This window comes from Simochromis diagramma, unplaced genomic scaffold, assembly GCF_900408965.1.
Source record: "Simochromis diagramma unplaced genomic scaffold, fSimDia1.1 OVJJ01000475.1, whole genome shotgun sequence".
Taxonomy (NCBI): Eukaryota; Metazoa; Chordata; class Actinopteri; order Cichliformes; family Cichlidae; genus Simochromis; species Simochromis diagramma.
In genome coordinates this window covers 1-5,528 of record NW_024386975.1, presented here as the reverse complement: position 1 = coordinate 5,528, position 5,528 = coordinate 1, and the positions used below count along the sequence as shown (strand labels likewise).

The window sequence follows — 5,528 nt, the reverse complement described above, 5'->3', positions numbered from 1 at the left end:
CACCATGCCTTCCCCCCAGCTAGCCACCGTGGGGCGCAGGGCTTTCTGCTGCTCTGCCCCCCGTCTTTGGAACTCTCTTCCTTCTGAGATAAGAAACATCACTTCCCTCCCTCTTTTTAAGTCCAGACTCAAAACTCACCTGTTCACATTAGTCTATTCCACATGCATTTTTCCATCCTGCTACTTTCATTTATTTGCTCAACGTTTTATCCTTATTATTTTATAAATTGTTATGTTTGTTGTTGTTATTGATTGTGTACAGTGTCCTTGAGTGTTTTGAAAGGCGATTTATTAAATAAATTGTATTATTATTATTATCATTATTATTAGAAGAGATGTAAGATTTGTTTGATATGCAAGTACAAAAATCCGTCCAGCGGGACAGATCGGAGTCTTTGTCGGACCAATTCTGGCCCTGAACCTAATGTTTGACATCCCTGATCATAACGTTTGTTTTCAGCAGCATCAAAGCACAGGGCAAACTTCATAACGCTGATACGTTTTTCTTCATTTTAAATGCTTACAGACACAAACTCACTCACTGCACACTTTAACACACAGACACACACACATGCACAAACACACACACAGCAAAATGACCTGATCCAGAAGAAAAGACTGTCAGAACTCTTTTTGCCTCCTATTATTGTCAGAAAGCTTTCAGGAAGGCTGTACAGAAGCATGACGGACCCGACCACAGCCGCCCTCCTCTGGGGAACAGGAACCTGCCGGCCACTACCTGCTCCCACTGGAGGAGTGGGTATGGGTGCACAGGTAGGCAGTGTCGATGCAGGCCTCACCGTAGAGACCGGCCACTTCCATGGGGAGCTGACAGACTTTCTATTAGCTGCATCCGGTGCTTAGACCGGTCCTGCAGCTGGTCCCACTGGCTGGCCCCATGTTGGTTCCACCATGCCACATTCCTGGCTATCAGCACCACTGTAGATGCATGTTGGACCCAACCACATTGTAACACATTCAGAATACATGTCTTTATTTCCAGTTGCTGTACACTCCAACGCACTTGGCTGCAGCCTTGCAGCTGCCAGCCACACATCAACAACAACAACCACAGTCCAGTTAACCAGTTAGACCCTGGCTTTGGTTCAGTCTGATGACACGGTGCCCCCCTCCCCAACCCGTGCTGAACCCGTCTTCTCATTCTAGAGACAGAAGCCTTCAAACTGCTGCAAGGCAAACAAGTCACCTCAGACTGACTTAAACATGCAGAGAATAAGGCACCTTTTCTTTTTTAAATTAAACACACAAAGTTGACGTGCCAGTCTGTTCACATTGCTTGCATGAAGGAGTGGCTGCAACACTTCCTCTTATAGGGAGCGACTGAAACAGAAGCACAGCAGTTTCTACACTGTGTGATTAACTTGTGCAGTTCATGTAAACTTGAATTTAAGAACAACAGAAAATATTAGAGGAGCTACGTCAGCTTTACCCATCAAAGAGGACAGACTTACTGCAGCAGGTAGGCAGAGTCCTTCTTGTTCTTGCTCTTTAACAGCTTGTACTACAGACGGTTGGAGGAACAGCAAACTTTTATTAATCCAGAGTTTTGTCTCTCAGATTTTTATTTACAAAAGAAAGAACTTAAAGTCAGGCAGTAATAGAGCAACAAAACGTTGACAGGAAACCCACAGAGGGAGCATTACCACCAACCTGGCATCCCAACACACACACACACACACACACACACACGCACGCACGCACGCACGCACGCACGCACGCACGCACACACACACACACACACACACACACACACACCACACACACCTAAGCTGCTTTTTCAGTGATTTAGTTATTGAACCTTAAAGATCTAAAGTATTCTTTGACATTTTCAAGTGAAAAAAAAAATCTGTTGGTGAAATCTGACAAATGTAATTACGGGTTAATAACAGCCTTATAACAACACCTACACCTCTTTCAGAGCGCTGACAGATTTAATGAAAGAGAAATGAAGCAGATCAGAGTCGACATCTGTCTCGTAGCTGGAGATGGTGTCTGACCACAAAATCCCAGCAGTCGAAGTTTTGTATCAGGCCCGCCCTGAGAGGGCAGAGCAAGCGTGACGTAAACGCAGTGGTAGAAACGTCGTAGGCATCAGGTGTGGCCAGGCAGGCAGCCGTGTTGAGACAAACCAGTGGGTTTTCGTTCACGATGGAGAAGAAAAGCTTTTATTTCTTCTTTGGTAGGTCTGATTTTGACTTTATTGCACTTTTACTTTCATAAATCCGTCAGCGTGAAGCAGTGGGGTGATGATTCAGCCATTCTGCTTGTGACCTTTCAGTGGCCTGGAGCTAGCTGCTGCTAACAGGCTGTAGCTTAAAAAAAAACGTGGTTATTGATAATTATTTATTTATTATTAAATAATTAAATTATAACTTTGTTTGGTTGGTTGTTCTGTGTGTCAGTACGAGAGGAAGCTGTGACGTTTCCACAGCACTATGCTGTGTGTGATAGTGGGAAGTACAGTATTGTTGTTGTATTAAAGCGCGGCGCCGTGTCCCTGCTTCTTAAAGATACAGTTAACCAATCAAACAAACATTCATTCATTTTTTGTTCAATGAAATTTATTGAATGTGACAAACTGCTCACACTGTGATCTATTACGTTTGTTAGAGTTAATAAAATCATGAAAATGAAATAATCATAAAACACGTTACTGATATACTGCAGTTCTCCGTGTACTGCTGTTCATTATACTATGATTTCTGAATCTTTCCACCAAATTGTTAAATGAAAACTATTATTCATGGATGTTACCATGTTATGAACAGGTTTGTCGTGTTGTACATGGGTGCAACTTTGTGCTGAGCATTGGGTGGGGGGTAAGATGTCTGTCTAAATAAATAAATAAATCTGGGTAAATTCCCGGATGATTAAACATGCAACTATTTTGATGATAATAACTGAAATGAGTAAATAAATTCAATAGCCTACTCATGCAAGATAATTCATCATTTATTGGGGGGCGGGGGGGGGGGTGGGGGGGGTATTGGCTGGGTCTGATTATTGGAAATTACGCCCCTGTGTTGTTACACGTACATTAGTGCACCATTACTAACTGGTGTTGCCTCATAAGTATTTGTGCACACATCATTACCTTCAGTTTCTGGTTTTTATCCAGTTACAAAATGTCAACAGAACATGCTCATCTGAGCTCGCTGGTCATACAGTGTCTTACTGGGTTGGTGCTTTAGAAATTAACGTATTGTTTCCACATCATTAGCGCCTTGTTGCCTCTGTATTGTCCCACTATTACCACGTTTGTTTTGAAAACTTTGTTATAATTTTCATTATAGTTGGACGGCTGACAGGTTGCATGATTTCAGACTACCAAAGGAGCGACTATGATGAATGGCGGTTATGGTTTCCTGTTCGTCTGACTGAACCTTTGTCTGTTTCGTTGCAGCTCTCTGTGGGTTCCCACTGGTGGCAGCTTCCTCTGAAACTAATGGAACCAGAGGAGAGCCATTACTCTGGCAGTGCACACTCAGCAAACAGTTTGATCCACAGAAAGTCAGCATTTATTGGCAGAACCAAAACAATACTGAAATGCTCCACTATTACAGGAATGGAAAGGAGGATTTGGAACATCAAAGCTTGCCATTTGAAAACAGAACCAAAATCTTTCCTGATCAGTTACGATCTGGAAACTTGTCCCTTATCATCGATCCGCTGATGCATGAAGACAACTGAAGTCCCTTAAGTCGTTTTCAACCACGCAGGAGAAATCAAGGACAAACTCTGCCAAACCATGGTTCATGTAGCAGGTTGGTATCTGCGTCATTTTACAGCACATCAAACTGTTATCTTATATATGTCATTAATACATATTTACAATATTTACAGCTAATTTTAAGGAGCCAAAACATCGAGATCAACCAAAAGAAGATGACAGCAACTTGCATAACACAGGGGGGCTTTCCTGAACCTGAACTGGCATGGATTTCCACCGACCACGAAGGACATGAACGTGCACTGGAACCACCTGATGTTCCAACCCTGCAGATCCACAAGGAGGAAGACGGCACCTACAGCGTCATCAGCACAGCCAACATCACGGGGTCAAAGACGGTGACCTGCAACGTTACAACCCAACTTCTAACAAGACTGTGGGAGCAACTGCAGCCCTGCCTGCAGGTACACAGAGGGTTACATCACCATTAATCAGCATCCAGCTGACAACTTGCATTGCTGAAATGAGCAGAGCTGCTGATCAGCTGCAGTTTTATTTGTTGTCCATTACTGTCACATCACAGCTAACTTACTTACACACCAAATAAACTGAAGCTACTATTTATGACATTTATACTACATTTCCACTACATTCATGATCCATGCAGTCACAATAACTTTATGTTGCAGTTGTGGGTGATGCACAATCTGCTTATTTACAGTTGAAGGTCTGCCTGTGGCTGAAACGGCTGGGATTGGAGTATTTATAGTAGCCATCGTACTTGTAGTACTGATAGTACTCATAGTACTCGTAGGACTCGCAGCCTTTGGCTACAAGAAATGTAAGTAAGCTTCTGAATGTTGTTCTTTTACAGTTTTAGCAGATACAATTATCTGATTTCGTGTCGAACAATAATTATGGACAGCTGATATTAATATGTAAACATCAAAATTTTAATTTATTACAAAAAATGTTGCGCACACGTTAGCCAGAGTGCTCTTAGTGTCACAGCAGCATCATTAACACTGAACAAAAGTTGGCGAGCGCCCCCTGCTGTCCTGGTTGTGACTGACACATTTTTCTTTTGCTCTAGATCACCAACAGAGACACGGAGGCCAGACAGCCCTGAGCCGTCAGCTGCTTATCTTTCCAACGGCGCTTTGCTAGCAGAGAATGGAGGTGTGTGCTAGTGCTGTACAGGAAGGTGGCGCTGCACACGGGCTGACCAGTACTGGCAGGACTTTTGTCGGGGATACGTGTGTTAAACCAAACACTGCTGCTCTGCTGTACCTCAATGCAGGAACGCTGTCCTTTCCATTCAGGGGCAGACAGCCAAAGAGAAAGCTCAGGAGAAGCAACAGCTTCTGAGGTCAGCTCTCCTGCCATCGAGGCAGGAATGACCACAGATGAAGCCTGCATTAAGATTCAGAGTGAGACCAAGACTCTAAAGACCAGCTTCATCTCTGTGGCATTATTTAATTTAGGAGCTTCACATGATGGGGCTGTTACCCTCGTTATGCCAGTATTTGTAATTCTTGCTTGAAACAGATTTCCTGAGCTTTAACATTTCTCCCTCTTTGAAGAAAACTGAAGGATCTTGTTACTGTACTTACGAGAAGGTATCTGGACTCAGTATTTCTGGACAACTTTTTACTGCCTACATGTTAACACTACTTTCTACTCCTTGACTTTTCAAAACAGACTCATTACTTTTGTTCAACGGTTATCATTTATAGTGTTTATACTCTGGGTTGAAAGTGGGCGTACGTGTCGTCAGCTTCTAGTTTCTACGAAGAGGAAAGAGACATCAAGGATGTTATAAAAAGTCTTATATAGG

At 43.0% G+C, this 5,528-nt stretch overlaps 1 long non-coding RNA gene across 1 annotated transcript; it reads left to right on the top strand.

Moving 5' to 3' along the window:
* Window positions 1-1,322: 1,322 nt before the first annotated feature.
* Window positions 1,323-3,624, top strand: LOC120738319. The gene is made up of 2 exons (XR_005696942.1): window positions 1,323-1,480; window positions 3,425-3,624. It is a non-coding gene; the product is annotated as an uncharacterized LOC120738319 (long non-coding RNA).
* The last annotated feature ends 1,904 nt before the right edge of the window (window positions 3,625-5,528 follow it).